The sequence below is a fragment of the Balaenoptera ricei genome, chromosome 14, assembly GCF_028023285.1.
Source record: "Balaenoptera ricei isolate mBalRic1 chromosome 14, mBalRic1.hap2, whole genome shotgun sequence".
Classification (NCBI taxonomy): domain Eukaryota; kingdom Metazoa; phylum Chordata; class Mammalia; order Artiodactyla; family Balaenopteridae; genus Balaenoptera; species Balaenoptera ricei.
The window spans coordinates 68818671-68834478 of NC_082652.1; the positions used below are offsets into that span (position 1 = coordinate 68818671).

A 15808-nucleotide genomic window follows, 5' to 3' on the forward strand; every position below is an offset into this window, starting at 1 on the left:
GTAAGGCTCCACACAGGAAGAGAGGTATGATTACGTGGCAGAGGGTGTGCTTGGGAAATAAGTGCTGGAGACTTTTAGGGAAGTGGGGGGTCAGTGTGGAACAAGGCAGGGGAGGCCTTGTGTCTGAGGTGGGTGCAGTGGCCCTGCGGGATGGGGGTGGGATTTAGAGATGGGAGGAGGGGGACCCATTTTGGAGAGAATGGGTATCACTGTTCTTCTCCCAGAGATGTCTGGTGTGACTTGGCATCTGAGAGGCCAGGAGGAGAAAGACCCCAGAATGAACCTTCCGAGAAGCAGGAGGCGGGGCCAGGGCGTGCGGGGGCCGGGCTCCGAGTGGGAGGTAGAGCCTCTACCCTCTGCCCAACGGGGAGCCATGATAAGACTGTACAAAGACCCACTGACAGCTTATGGGGCTGTTTGGGGATGAGTCCTGGGACCCGAGGTAGAGGTTTGGGTCCCAGAGTCCTGGGACCCGGGGCAGCTCTCTGCACCAGCTGCCTGTGCCAAGGCCATCAGGTGCTGGCCTTGGTGGCGCAGGCAGCTGGCGCAGAGAGTTGATGGCAGCGTGGATGACGTAAAGACATCGGTAGGAACAAAGAGGAAGGGACGAGATTGAAAGACCTTTGGCGGAAGAGCCCTCAGGGCTCACGGCTTTGGTGAAGGAGGCGCCTGGGAGCGGTGTTGATTCTGTGTGGTCCTCAAGGCCTCCCTGCTGTGCCTCCTGCGTCAGGGTCCCCTCTGTGCCTTGGATGGGCTTCTGAGGCACGCTGGGTCAGGTGCACCTGCCTGCCGTGTGCTGTGTGCTTCCTGGCACAGGGACAGTCTGTGTACCTTATGGCCTCCCAGCCAGCAGGTTATCGAACAGTAGCTGTGGTAATGATGGCAGGGGTTAGGAGGACCAGTACTCTTGGAGGTAATAATGTGATCACTTGGAGTATTGAGACTAGTGGAGATAATATCACCATTTGAGCGGTTACTGTGTGCTAAGCATTTTACCAGCGCTAGTTGATTTAGTCCTTGCAGTAACCCCATGGGTTGGCCCCATCTTACAGGTAGGGAAACGGAAGCAGGGAGAATTAAGTGATTTTCCTGAAGTGGCACATCTCGTACAGGACAGAGCCTAGACTCGGATCCCGGTCTCATGGCTTCAGACCTTACGCTCTCGCTCGCTCTCCTCCGCCCTGTCTCAGAAGAGCAGGCTCTGTCACTGTCTGCTGAATCGCGTTGATTGTGGTTGTGCCGATTTAGAGCTGGGTGAGTGTGTGTCAGCGCCTCCAATATGCCGAGGACCTGCCCCTCACTCCCTCTCCAGCCTTGTCTGTGACGGCGGGTAAGAGAGGAGAGAGGAAAGCGCTGGAGAGGAAATGCCCACCTTCGGGGCAGCTGGGCAGCAGGACGGGGTGGAACCTGTGCACAGCCCAGCAACGGGTGTGGCTGGCCCCCCCCATCCCACCTGGCCCTAGGGAGGGTCTCCCTCACTAGCTGTTGGGGCCAGCAGTGCTTGGAGCACTGGCCAGAGAGGTTCTTAGGCGAGGAAGGACAGAGAGGTGGACCAGGGAAAAGAATTTATGTCCAGCTGGTAGTCTGTAGAATTAGATGCTGCAGAAAATTTTAATGAATGCTCTGTTACCTTAATTTTCTTAGAGTGTGACGTATTTAGACATCATAGGGATGAGAGTGATACCAGATGCAAGAGAGCTTTGAGTTCAGTTTGCATTGTTTCTAGACTTGTAGATTGGCAGGGGAGGGGCTTGGACTATTTTTAGATGGCGCCATGCTAGTTTTGTAATGAACAGCGTGCCCACTGCTACACGCTCTCCTTACTCACACTTTATTGTAATTAGTGTCTTAATCATCTTCAAACAGGATCATAAGGTCTGTGAGGGCCTGGAACACGCCTGTCTCATTAGCTACCCCATCCCCTGTGCTGGGCACAGGATCCTGGTGGGAGGATTAATTCACCTGGAGGGGTTGCAGAAGGTGCCAACGACTGGATCGCTGACCAGTGAGAAGTTTGGTAGGTGGTGGCAACAGCTTGACCAAAGCATGGAGGACAGGGGCGAGGAATGTGTGTGGAAGGGCAAGTGACATTGGGACAAAGTTGTGGACTGCTGGAAAAAGGCAGGGCAGGTCCTGAATATCAAGTCACTTATCTTGTCTTTAGGGAATTAGGGCTGAAAACACATGTCGAAAGAACATGAATGTTTTCTGATGCTGGTCTTTCTGTAGACACTACTAACTTATGCAGCGCCTTTGTCAGAATTAGGAAAAGGCATTCCTTATCTTGGTGGATGAATTTTGAAGAAAGCAACCCCTCCCTCTCGCCCCTCCCCCAGGTGTCTGCAGCCTTGCTTCAGGGCACATGGTCTGACAAATGGGATATGTGCTGACTCTCAGCCTTCACTCAATGTCTTGCGTAGATGTCTTTGAGCAGTACGCAAACTGCACAACTGTATAAGGTCACCCTTTTGAGATTTAAAGTCTGGGTTTAGGCTCTTGATCGGAGAATGTAAGGTGGGAAGCCTGTGTCACTCAACTCTGATCATCCTATTTATTTACACCTTTCTCTTGGCCCTATGTTGCTGTTCTTTCCACAAAGAAGCAGGGATTGTTACCATTGGAGGTCAGAACCTTTATAAGCGCATTGTCCACAATTCCCAAATATTGGTCCTGGACCCCGAAGAACATTACTCTCACCCAAGGAGCTTATCAAAATGCAGATTCCTGTTCCCCGGACTCACATTGTATGTGACTCAGGAGGCAAGACAAAGCCCAAGAATCTGTATTTTTTTATGGAACTAGCCCATTTCTTCAATTTATAAATAAGGAAACAGAGACCAAGAGAGGGATGGTGACTTGCCCAGGCGCGTCTGGGGTGGGGTTGAGACCTGATCCCACTCTGGTGACTTTCAGTGCAGGCCCACCTGCTCCCAACCCCCCGCCGGCTCCTTCCCAGCTCCTCCATCTCTGACAATCTCCAAGGCCGAGAACCGGCTCTGTACCACTTGGTTTGCAGATCATGCTTCCTGTAGCCATCAATTATTTTTTCCCACTCTTAATAGTAACAGTACTTTACTGAAGTATAATTTATATACAGGATAATGCATGAATCTTAAGTGCATAGCCTGAGGGATCTTGACAAATGTTTATATTCGTGTAACCATCGCCAAGATCAAAATGAAGATCATTTCCATCATGCCGGAAGATCATCAGTGGTTCTAAAATCATATTAGCAAGGCTAGTGAGGATGGAAGGCACCTGTTCAGGGGACAGCGACCGCCTCTCCCGTTTGGTCCCCATGTGTCTTGTATTCTCTGCAGTTTCCCTCGGAGAGGTGGGGCCTGTGTGGGGGGCAGGGCTCAGGGAGCAGCAGGAATGACTTGTTGCCAGATTTCTCAGACCTAAAACAGCTTCACGCACCAGGGCCAGACCGAGCTGCAGGATCAAAGTGGTACATCTACTTGGAGTACAATCTTCAATAGCATTTGAAGATCGTACCAAAAAAAAAGTCTGTCTTGCTGTTGAAATAAAGAAAGGCATAGAGAGCAGAACAAAAATGATTTGGATGCCTAAGATAAAAAGTTACCTTTAAAGAAAGCTCCCACTTGGCCTGGGCTTCTCTCACCCCCTCCTGGGACCCTAGGGTAATGCAGACTCGCTCCCAGCCAGTGCCAGCCTTGGGGGAGTTCACAGAGTGCCTGTGTGTGGCATTGCTGGGGCCCAGCAGGGGACCCCATGGCTTTCTGTGAGGTTGGGTGGAACCTGGTAACACAGCCTGGACACACACACCACCCACACCCCCGGGAGGTGACCTGCTGGGCAAGATGCCAGCACTGGCTCCCTTGCGGACTTGGCGGACGGCCCATCCTCAAAGGCTTGCTTTGAAGAGTCCATCTCTTCAAAGCCATACTTTTAGGGCACAAAGCTGTGGACAAGGACCTGTGGGATTTTCATCCCATCCCTTGGCAGGGCTGGAGCATCCAAGAGATGCAATCTGCTCCAGCCTTGAGAGGCTCCCTGGGACTTTGCTAAGAGACACTGACCGTTGTTTCCACTTCCCAGGGACAGAATCGCCTCAGAGCAGATGAACCAGCTGCTGAGAACTCCTACTGCTCAGCGGTGCTCTGTTTCTGTTTCACATGCTCTTTCCTTCATGCTTCCTTTTCCTGTCTCAACTGCATGACTCTCTATAGCTGAGTTAGAAAAAGACAATAACAGCCTGCAGGTATTTCTCCCTTTGGGTGGACTCTCATTTGTGAGTGTTGTGGTGTCGTTACCTATGCTGACTCCAAGAGCTAATGGCTTGATGGAAGATGCCTGACCTGTGGGTGTGGCCTCTGTTCTTATTTTCCTCAGAGACATACTTGTAGGTGAATGTCAAAGACATCTTTGGTTATTTTCTTGACTGATTTTTTTTTTATTCCTAGGTATGCATACATTAAAGGGTTTTTAATATTTGGGCAAATGGCCCTAGAGAAGACAGGTGGTACCCATCTTCATCCCCATTAGCTGAGTGTGAGAATACCAGTTTCCCCAACATTGGGTGTCGGTGTTCCTTTCCACTCCTCCAGATTTGGTGGGTATGAAATTATATCTCATTTGCCGTTGCATTTCTTTGATTACTAGTAAACTTGAAGATTTTTCAGGAATTTATAGGCCATTTATATTTCTTCCTTTGTAAATTTACTTTTCATGCTCTTGGCTCAGTTTTTCTATTGATGTATTTTTCTTTAATTTTAGTTAGAGGTCTTCATTTATAGGTTAAGGCCTTGATTTATAGATTTTAAAATGTACTCATCTCTACCTAAACTTGGAGGCTTGGAACAAATTAAATTAGCTCCCGAGTGGCACCAGGTCATCACTGGCCCATCCCCAAAGTGGTCTTTGGGAGAGTTAGGAAAAGTGCCCCTCTCCTGCAGACACAGCTCAGTTCCTAAGCGTAGGGCTTGGTGAGTGGCACATAGTGGGTTTCAGCCCGTTCTGGCTTCCTCAGGCAGGCACCCCTGTCCAGACCACAGCTGCACAACTTACACAGTCCACACAGCCTACACCACTCTGTGCAGCCACTCTGAGTGTTAGGCATCTGAATTGAGGCAGTTTTGAAAATAACAAAAAAAAGCTCCAAGCCATTGAATGGTACACTTTTTACTATCAATATAATAGAACTTCCCAAACTTCAGACGTGGGCATCGCAGTGTTTTGAATGGAGTTGGAATTAGGTTATTAGCCTTGATTTGGTTTGTGTTGCAGCAATGGAAGCCAGGAAGGAGGAAGGAGGCTCTAGTCCTGACCTAGTTACTAATTACTGATGTGACCTGTGACTTGGGGCAAGCCAGCTCACTTGACGGGCCTCACTTTTCTCACCAGTCAAATGAGAGTCTGTGACTAGATAAACTTACAGGTTGTTCTCAACTCCAAATGTCTATGAGTCCAGTTCTAGCCATATTTTTCTTTTTTTTCACAAAAAGATTATGACATATGTAAGACAATTTAGCTTTATTTTTTCTTTAGTGTCTGGATTATGTAAAAGCAAAAACAATTGAAAGTTCTGTACATACATTTTTCCATTTCACCAAATTTCTACCTTAGTTATGCTCTGACTGCCCAAAAGAAGAAATACTTCAATGTAACCAATCCCCCTTCTTTCTCTCTTTTTTTTTTTAACTTTTAATTTTTGGCTGCGTTGGTTCCTCATTGCTGCACACGGGCTTTCTCTAGTTGTGGTGAGCGGGGGCTACTCTTCATTGCAATGTACGGGCTTCTCATTGTGGTGGCTTCTCTTGTTGCGGAGCACGGGCTCCAGGCATGTGGGCTTCAGTAGTTGTGGCACGTGGGCTCAGTAGTTGTGGCTCGCGGGCTCTAGAGCGCAGGCTCAGTAGTTGTGGCGCACGGGCTTACTTGCTCAGCGGCATGTGGGATCTTCCCTGACCAGGGCTCGAACCGGTGTCCCCTGCACTGGCAGGTGGATTCTTAACCACTGTGCCACCAGGGAAGTCCCCCAATCCCCCTTCTATGTTTTACTGAAGGGTGTCCTCAGGGTCTGTGAAGTCGCTGATGAGAAAGCATGTGTGCATTTGACAGTGGGAAACTGTGGTTAAGTCAGTATCATGGCTCATTGCGTCTCTTCCTTCTTTCCTTCCTCAGTAACCATTTATGTGTCTCCTTGGTGAGACCTGGAAATGGACAAGGCACCAAGGACCTCATTGCCTTCTGGGGAGCAGTGACAGGAGCCTGAACTTACTGGGACCCTCCTGTGTCCATTCTGCCTTTGCCCTGTTATGTTGCTTGCTCTCCCACCGAGGACCCCCCTCCCCCCAACTCCTGCTGCCTTTGGCTCCCACGACCACTTGCCTCTGCACCCCGTGCCTTTTTCGTCTTCCACATTTTCCCACAGGGACCTGTTCTCTGTGGCCTATCAGACGGGGGTTCCTGGGGCCCTGTCCCAGCCCCTTCTCCACTTGCCCTCCTCCTGGGCCCTCTTGCCCCCTTGGGTCGCCCTGGCTGTTGCCTGAGTGCCATTGACTGTCACATCTGTTCTCCACACCAGGCCTGTCCTCTGATCCCAGTGCAGTGCCCACCAGACTGCTTCCTGGTCACTTTGACCTCAGGCACCTCCCAAATCCGGCTCGTGATCCTTGTCTACGCCCTCTGCTCTGGTCTGCCTTCTTATCACCGAACTAGTCCCCCAAGCCCACAACCCGGGACACACATTCTGCCTCTCCGTGCCCCTCCCCACAAACACGCTCACCGACCTCTCCGGCTGCTGCCCACACAGCTCTCACTGCATCTTCTTGTCTTCGTTCTTCTGCCTCCACCTTGACTCAAGCCCACGTCGTCCCTGTTCTAGCCTCCTGCAGGACTCTCTCCACTGTTCCTTCTGTTCCAGTCTCTCCCCTTCCCGATCTTGCGTTATTACTCTGATGCAAATCTAAGACAAGGAAAACCTCTGTCCTATGAATGACTCGCTCCAGAATCTTTGCTCTCTCTACTGCACCACCGTCTTGCGTAGGGTAGGATGCAAGCTTGCAAAGATGAACTTGACCTATCCTTTATCAAGGTAGGCCGCTCCCCTCTGACTGTTTCTGCATCCTCAGCACAGCGTGGGCAGTGGGAGAGCGCCCTGTGCTTTTCCCCATCCTCCCCTGTGTCTATCCCCTGCCCTCCCCACCACCACCTCCCATCATCCTCCAGAGACTTAGTAGATGAAGGAACCTGCGGTAGGAGGTCAGAGCTGGAAGGGACTGACTGGCACAACTTTCTACACTTTACAGAAAAGAAAACCAAGGCCCAGGGAAGGGGCATGTTCAGGTCTAACAGCTGGAGGTTTGTGGTGGGTCCTCTCATAGGTGTGTGTATTCCTTTCCTGCAGATACTGGAACAAATCACCACAACCTGGGTGGCTTAGAACAATAGAAATTTATTCTCTCACAGCTCTGGAAGCTGGAAGTCTGAAATCTAGGTGCCAGCCAGGCCATGCTTCCTCTGAAGTCTCTGGGAGGGATCCTTCCTGGCCCCTTCCAAGCTTCTGGTGGGTGACTGGCAGTCCTTGGCCTCCCTTGGGTTGTAGATGCATCGCTCCAATCTCTCTGCCTCTGCCTTCACGTGGCCTTCTCCCTGTGTGTGTCCCTGTGTCTGAATTTCCCTCTTTTTACAAGGACAGGAGTCATTGGCTTTAGGGCCCATCCTATGCCAGGATGACCTCAAATTTGATTACATCTGCAAAGACTCTACTTCCAAATATAGTCACAGTGACGATGGGGTGGGGAGTGTTAAGACGCCAGCAGGTCTTCTTGCAAGGGACCTGTCACCCAACAGCAGTGTGACAGGCGTCCCCCATCTCTGGTACTAGAGAGGGGGTATGAGATGTGGTTCACACCGGGTCATTCTGGGGTATTTTAGGTTGGAAACTCAGTAGTCAGTACTCTACTTGTTGGACCTGTCCCTTTAATAAACAGTTTGCCAGTAGTGGGTTTGTTTTTGCGTGCGTGCGTGTGTGCATGTGTGTGTGTGTGTGTGTGTGTGTGTGTGTGTGTGAGAGGGGTGAAGGACTAAAGTCTTATCAGCAGCCTTTTAAGATATGACCATACATTTCAGCCCAGGGGAGGGGAGAGACGCCTCACAGAGGCATCATTTTTATTTGTAACTTTTGTCACTGTTCAGCTCTGGGAAATAAACTTGAACACGCTCTGGGGGTAAACTGCTTTATATTCTTGTCTGTTATTTAAACTAGCAGGCTTGCTTCTGTATTCCTTTACAGGCCAGTGCCTTCTGCTGCTGTTTTTTTGATTGCTCTGGAAGTTCATTGTTGCTCTGGCCCTCTGACCTTTGTGTGGCCTTTGCCCGTGTGCAGAGTTTGTGAGTCAGCGTTCGGCGTGGGCTGGAGGGCAGGCAGCACGATGCTCTGTAGCCGCAGGGGTTTGGGCCCTCGGCTCGCAGGTGGGGAGAAGCCTGGGCTGGGGCTCCATATTTAGTCTGGAATCCAGTCCCAGCTGCTGCTCTGAGGCCACAGTGGTTGCCAGAAAGGGCGGAGCACCGGCCCCAAGCCAGGGCAGCCATGGCCTATGGTGCAGCACTGCTGGGGACGAAAGTGTCCGTCCATCTGTGCCGGGCCTGCCCCTTTTCCTGCCTGTATGTTGACCGGGAAACCCCGCTGGCCTAGAGAGGTGACTTGCCTGACGTCACATAGTTAGTTAACGGAGAGCCACTAGATTTGGGTGGCTCTTTCTGGAATCCAAGTCCTTTTTCCTTCCCTGGACCCATGCTGCCCAGGAGACCGTGCTGTCATCAGGATGGGGGTGCCCCCAAGTGCCAGCTTTCCCAGAGACTGGGAAGAGAGTGACCAGCACCGCTGGCAGCACCCTAGTTGGGAAAAGAGAGACATCCATTTCAGACTCCCCAGTTCCAGTTGGCTTCTGCCACTGCTTACCACCCCCCCCACACACTGAAACCTGCTTGTGTTAGTCATTTATACGGTAGTGTGAATGTCAGTCCTCTCCCAGGGAACTTAAACAGTGGTCACAGAGTGAGACTTGGAGTCAGACAGATACAGCATTCTGCACGTTATAAGGTGCATGCGGGTGGGAACAGGCAGACCTCAGACGTGGCGGAAGTCCTGGGACCAGCTCTCAGACATCTCAGCTCCTGTCTGGTGCCTGCCCTCTCTCCCTTGTCCGTGGACTGGCCACCCATCCTGTGCTGTACAGTCCAGACCTGCTCAGGAGCCTGTCCAGTGGCCTCGCTAACTACCCTCGCCCTTCCAGGGCAGGGTCCTCCCACTAAGCCACCTCATGCGTCCCAACAGTCTGTAGGTAGACCACCCTCGGGTGCGGTGCCCGCTGCTCCAGGCAATGGCTGCCTGCAGGCACCAACTAGCCTGGCCTGAATCTCTGAGCAGGACACATGGAAGGGGATCATTTCAGCATCAGGAAGAGCTCGGCACCATGACGGCAGTCCCATGGCCCCGTGTCCATGTGCCCTTACCCGCTTGTGGCCATCGTGTCTGGACCTTCCTGGGCCTCAGTTTCCTCATCTGTAAGATGGGAACCATCTTACAGACTAGAGAGAGGATTGGACAGAGTGCATTTAAAGGCTTAGCTCTCAATAGCCCCTCACGTGGTTATTACCATGTTCGTTGTCTCAGTTGATCCTCACAGCAACTGTGGGAAGGTAGGCAGGGCTATTAACCCCACTTTACAGATGCAGAAGTTGATAGCAGAGCAGGAGAGTGACCCAGCAGCCCTTTGGATGGCGCTGTGTTCTTCCCACTGAAACACACTGGTAGTATCTGTGGGTTTCAGGAGCAAGGTTTTCTCCTTCGCCCCATTTCTCCTGGATACCAGTGAATAAGCTAGTGTGAAGCTCTCCACCTGTGAGGCACCTTACTTCCCAGGGGTAGTTGGGAAATAGCTCTGCCTGGCATTGCCCGAATGGTTCAGACTCAGCGGAGAAGCCACGGGCCTCGACGGCTGGGTAAATGGATTAATAACTGGCACGAGTTGGCCTCACAGCGCGGACACTGTAGTTCCCATGACACGCAACTCCTGTCACTGTTAACAGTCGGAGGCTGTGTGCCGGCAGAGGGCTCCGGAGGAGTGGACCTGGCACTGCTGAGGACAGCAATTAGCAGGGAGTGGCTGGTACTAATCGCTCTCATCAGCTGAGCAGCAGCCAAGCCTGACAGTCACAGGCTGCTTTTGGCTCCTGGGGCCCCAGGGGTAGAGGAACAAAGGGAGTCATTGCAAAACTTTGGGGGCGTCATCTCATCCTGGAGGGGCTGGCTGCCATGGGAGCAGGGAATGGTGGGCAGCTGGGAGCTGGGAGGCCCGGAAGCAGGTGGGGCCCATCCAGGCTGGCAGACTCCACTCTGCCTGCAGCCCATATCCTGCCTCCAGATGAGCCAGCACATTTTTGTAACGAGCCCGATAAAGTTTTCTCCTGTCCTCGTCCCCCTGGGAATCCTCAGCGGCCAGAGAGACTGGGGTACTGTGTGTCCGGCGGGAGCGTGGCACCTCTCAGCGTTCAGGAGGCCGCAGGAGGGCTTCCCTCAGGTCAGTATGCACAGGAAGCCCTGCGATAGGGTGCTTACGGGGAGCAGAGATTTCAGCCAGACTCTGGCATTCTCCGGAGAAGACTTGGCAGAAAAGGGCAAGTTTGTCGTGCGTGGGAAAGGACTCAATCAAAGCAAAATTATCTTTATTGTCATCGTTATTGGTATTAATAATATGTGTCTAGAGTTCTGGATTTTAGACCTGGTATTTATGTTCTTGACAACCCTGGGAGGTTAGAAAAAAGTAAAGGTGGGCAAAGATATTGTTCTGTTCTGAAGGTGTAGAAAAGGGGCCTAAAACAGGCAGGTGACCGACACAGGCGATAAGCCAAGGGGAGAACATGCCTTTGCCTCCTCTGGGGCTGGGGCCAGACCGAGGGATGCTAGATTGTCATTCACATTGTTTCTTCTGAGTAACTGCATTCAGTTATCTACTGTAAAAACTTATTTAGGGGACTCTTTTCCATCAACCAGATGCCACAGACGAAAGAGGCGAGTACCTCTCCTGCACACGGGGGCCTCCTGGAACAGGACCTTACCCCTTCTCCCACACCGTCCCACCTCCCCGACTCCTGGGATGTGTGGCAGGGAAGGGGAGAGTTAATTTGGCAGCTCTGGTGTGTGGAGCATCGAGGCTGCAGACTGGCCTCTTTCATCAGCAGGCGGTCTGGCTTCATGGGTGTCCCTCTGCTCTGACACAGGGCCCTACACTCAGAAGAGTTAATGCTCGCTGATCCCTGGGCTGTCGCTGTTCTGAAATCCTTATTTTGAGCAAGAGGCTCTGCTTGCATTCTTCTTTTCCCTGGGGGCCCCATGAATTACGCAGCCAGGCTCGCTTGCTTGGGTTCCACAGCTGTTGGGGGCGTGAGGAGGGGTCCTTGGGGTCTGTCAGCTGGCCAAGCTGCTGGGGTGAGGCTGGCAGAGGCCACAGCTCCCCCTGTGTGGGGACCGGCATTTATGGCAGCTGCATGTGGACGCCAGGCGGCTGAGCAAGGCCAGGCGGGGTTTCTGGAATGAGCGTGCACACATTCCCTGGCTGCCTCTCTCCACCCCTCCCTCCCCGCCTCCCTCCATCCCGGGCTGCGCCTGCCCTCCACACCTGGAGACACCACGTGCACTCCTGTGACCTTGCTGCAAAGGGCAACGAGCCAGAAATCCTGGCACGCACAACAGATAGACATCCCCACCCTGCCCTGAAGTTGGCTCCATCCGCGTCCCCTCAGGGTTTAGTTTTTTTCTTTTTAATTTTTATTTATTTATTTATTTATTTTTGACTGTGTTGGGTCTTCGTTTCTGTGCGAGAGCTTTCTCCAGTTGCGGCGAGCGGGGGCCACTCTTCATCGCAGTGCGCAGGCCTCTCACTATCGCGGCCTCTCTTGTTGCGGAGCACAGGCTCCAGACGCGCAGGCTCAGTAGTTGTGGCTCACGGGCCCAGTTGCTCCGCGGCATGTGGGATCTTCCCAGACCAGGGCTCGAACCCGTGTCCCCTGCATCGGCAGGCAGACTCTCAACCACTGCGCCACCAGGGAAGCCCAGGGTTTATTTTTGATGGATGGGGAAGAGGAGAGCGATCTAAGGAACGCGCTCCTGGGCCCCTCCTCACCTGGTGCACTCCGCAGGCCGCAGCAGACCCCAGCACACATGGGAAGTCAGCGGGCCGGCCCTCACCCAGACCCTGCCCAGCACAGTCCTTACCAACACATCAAGTTCAGCAAGAAAACAATTAGGGAGCTGAGGCGCGAGGTCAGAATCATGGATTCCAGATTGCAAGGACTTGGGGGGAAATCGGTGGTTAGTGCCAACGTTGCCACCTGAAACTAATGGGCTCCAAGGTGGGGTGCCTAAGGACCCACCTGAAGAAAGTATTAGAACTCTTATGTATATTTATTTTTTCATCTTTTAATTTCTATTTGGGTTATGTTTTTGTAATGCACAAAATGTATTGCCAGGGTGAGTGTGTGTGTGTGCGTGTGCGCGTGCGTGTGTGCAGGTGTGTTATGTACAGATATGTATTAGTCTGCTAAGACTGCTTTAACAAAGTACCACAGACTAAGTGGTTTAAACAGCAGAGATTTATTCTTTCACAGTTCTAAAGGCTGGAAGTCCAAGATCAAGGTGTCAGCAGGGTTGATTCCTTTTGAGGGCTGTGAGGGAGGTTCTGTCCCATGTCTCTCCTCTAGCTTGTGGTGGTTTCCTGGCAATCTTTGGCATTTCTTGGCTTGTAGATGCATCACCCAGTCTCTGCCTTCATCTCCACTTGGCATTCTCCCTGTGTGTGTGTCTGTGTGTGCAAATTCCCCCTTTTTATAAGGAGACCAGTATAACCTCTTAACTAACTACATCTGCAAAGACCCTGTTTTCTTTTTCTTTTTTTTTTTATAAATTTGTTTATTTATTTAATTTTGGCTGAGTTGGGTCTTCGTTGCTGTGCAGGCTTTCTCTAGCTGTGGTGAGCCGGGGCTACTCTTCGTTGCAGTGCTCAGGCTTCTCACTGTGGTGGCTTCTCTTTGTTGCGGAGCACGGGCTCTAGGCGTGCGGGCTTCAGTAGTTGTGGCTCGTGGGCTCTAGAGCGCAGGCTCAGTAGTTGTGGTGCACGGGCTTAGTTGCTCCTTGGCATGTGGGATCTTCCCGGATCAGGGCTTGAACCTGTGTCCTCTGCATTGGCAGGAGGATTCTTAACCACTGCGCCACCAGGGAAGCCCAGGATTCCGGAATTTTAAAATGGTAGGCGCCTGCCTTCGAGATCCCCCAGTCCAATGCTCTCTTTATTTTTTTTTTTAATTGTATTTATTTATTTATTTATGGCTGTGTTGGGTCTTCATTTCTGTGCCAGGGCTTTCTCTAGTTGCGGCAAGTGGGGGCCACTCTTCATCGTGGTGCGCGGGCCTCTCACTATTGCGGCCTCTCTTGTTGCGGAGCACAGGCTCCAGGCGCGCAGGCTCAGTAATTGTGGCTCACGGGCTTAGTTGCTCCGCGGCATGTGGGATCTTCCCAGAGCAGGGCTCGAACCCGTGCCCCTTGCATTGACAGGCAGATTCTCAACCACTGCACCACCAGGGAAGCCCCAATGCTCTCATTTTACTGACAAGGGGATGAAAGCCAAAGGAGGGGAGGGTCCTGCCCAGGATTTTAGTTAGAATCAGGAGTGGCAGCTGTGTCAGTTCTCTACTGCTGCATAACAAATTATCCCCCAAACAGCACACATTTATCTCCTGCTTTGTGCTGGTTGGAGTCTGGGCTCAGCCTGGCTGGACACTCTGCTTCCAGGGTCTCTCCCAAGGCTGCAGAAGAGGTGTTGACTGAGGCTGTGGTCGACTGCGGGAGTATCTGCTTCCTAGCTCGCTGGTACAGTTGTTGCTGAGGTTCAGTTCCTTGGCGCTACTGGGCTGAGGCCTCAGCTCCTCACTGGCTGTTGGCCAGAGGTTGCCCACAGTTCCTGGCCACGTGGGCCTCTCCAGCATGGCAGCTTGCTTCATCAGAGTGTGCGAGCCGACAAGGCAATGGAGAGTCAGCAAGACAGAAGTCAGTCTTTTGTAAACTGATTACAGAAGTGACATCTTATCATTTTACCATATTCTATTTGTTCGAAGGTAGTCTCTAGATCCAGCCTACACTCAAGAGAGGAGATTACACAGGGCATGGAAAGCAGGAGGCAGGGGTCACTGAAGCCCATCTTAAAGAGTTCCTTACCACAGCAGCCTATAACAGGAAACCTAAGTAACAGTGGTTTAAACAACACAGAGATTTTTTTTTTTCTCCCATGGAAAAGGACTCTGGAGGCAGGAACCCAGGACTGGTGTGGGGGCTCTGTAGCCATCAGGGGCCTAGGGTCTTTCTGTCTTTCTGCTTTGCCATGCTTAATGGGTGGCTACTTACTAGCCTCAAAGTTGCCTCATAGTCTAAGAGAGCTGCGGGAGCTCCAGACATCATGCCCACATTCTACACAAGGAGGAGAAAGTGGAAAGGACAAAATTCATGTGCCGGCTCAGTCAGTCCCTTTAAAGGGTTTCCCACCCATTAACTTTATTTTACATCTCATTGGCTGCTACTATCTGTGAGGGAGGCTGGGAAATGTAGTTTTTATCTGGACACATTGTCTCCCTCAATGTTATAAGGGTTTTGTTAGTAAGGAAGGAGAGACTAGATATTACAGGTTCAACTAGAAGTGTCTGCCACTCTCATAGCTCCACAACCTGAAGGTGGTAAAACCAGGTTTTTGGGTTTCCGTGTGTCGTGTGGGCCCTGTTTCCAGTTCCTGATCTTCTGAGGGGGCGGTGTGAGTGGAACAAGGTCAAGCGTTGAAGGATGAAGTGCAAGTTCAATGTGGGATGAAGCATTGAATGAAGTAGTTTAATGTATATGTCGACTGGCCGATTTTATTCATTCATTCCCTCCCTCATTCACTGAACATCCATTTGCTGCTCACTTGCTCTCTATAAGACAATAGGAAAGGAGGAAGAAAAAGAGGTGAGGGACCCACAACATCCAAGAGGAAACAGACATGTGAGTGGATAATTGACCAGTCAACAGATAACTCACCAGGAAACCAGTCCTGGGGAGAAGGGTCTTGAGGGGTGCGTAGGCTTTGTCTGGACAGGAATAAGTCAAGGATGCGGCCTGTGTCCTGGAATGTAGATTCAGCCCCCTGGTCTAAAGGAGGGCCTTGCTGGCCTCTCTCTTCTTGAACCTGTGAACTTGGGCAGTTTCTGATGAGGAGACCCAACGACCAATGCAACAGACAGACCGCTACCTCCAGCTGGGCCCATGATGGGGTCCCTGTACCCTCTATTCCATTGCTTCAGCTTTTCTAGCCCACCGTCTGGCCCTGGACCCTGCAGCCGAATTCCTTAGACCTCCACTGGCCACGCACCAAGCTCCAGGCTGTTAAATGGTAGGCAAGTAGCATGGGGTGCAGGGAAACCCCGGCTGAGGTGACTGGGGAATTGGCAGGTGGTTCTGGGGTCTTACCGCGTTTCCAGATTTCTCCTGCTTGGCAACCACAAGTATTTTTCATACCTTGGTTGTCTTAATAAGTCACAAGAGAACAAATGAAAACCATACAATTTAGTCTGTGAAATTCTGCTCATTCATGTTTAAGAAGGCTGCAGAGGCCTTGGTGTGAAGGAAGTTAGAAGTGTGATGTCATTAGCAAGGTGGGGGAAGGTGTGGTGGGCACCTCTCAGTGCCGAGGCTGACATGGCACCGTCTGACGTGCTCAGAAATGCCTGGGGCCTGCCCGCCCTCCACACCATATGCAGAGGT

General features: G+C 51.7%; 1 protein-coding gene across 8 annotated transcripts in view; it reads left to right on the plus strand.

Moving 5' to 3' along the window:
- Positions 1–15808, plus strand: part of CTIF (cap binding complex dependent translation initiation factor) — a 302316-nt gene that overhangs the window by 35460 nt on the left and 251048 nt on the right. Inside the window, exon 1 of one of the 8 annotated variants that reach the window (XM_059894005.1) lies at positions 1878–2017. The exons of the other annotated variants lie outside the window; for them this stretch is intronic. The gene's annotated coding sequence lies outside the window, so the exon portion shown is untranslated. Of the gene's footprint in view, positions 1–1877; positions 2018–15808 lie in introns of those variants that run through there. 8 annotated transcript variants of the gene reach the window in all.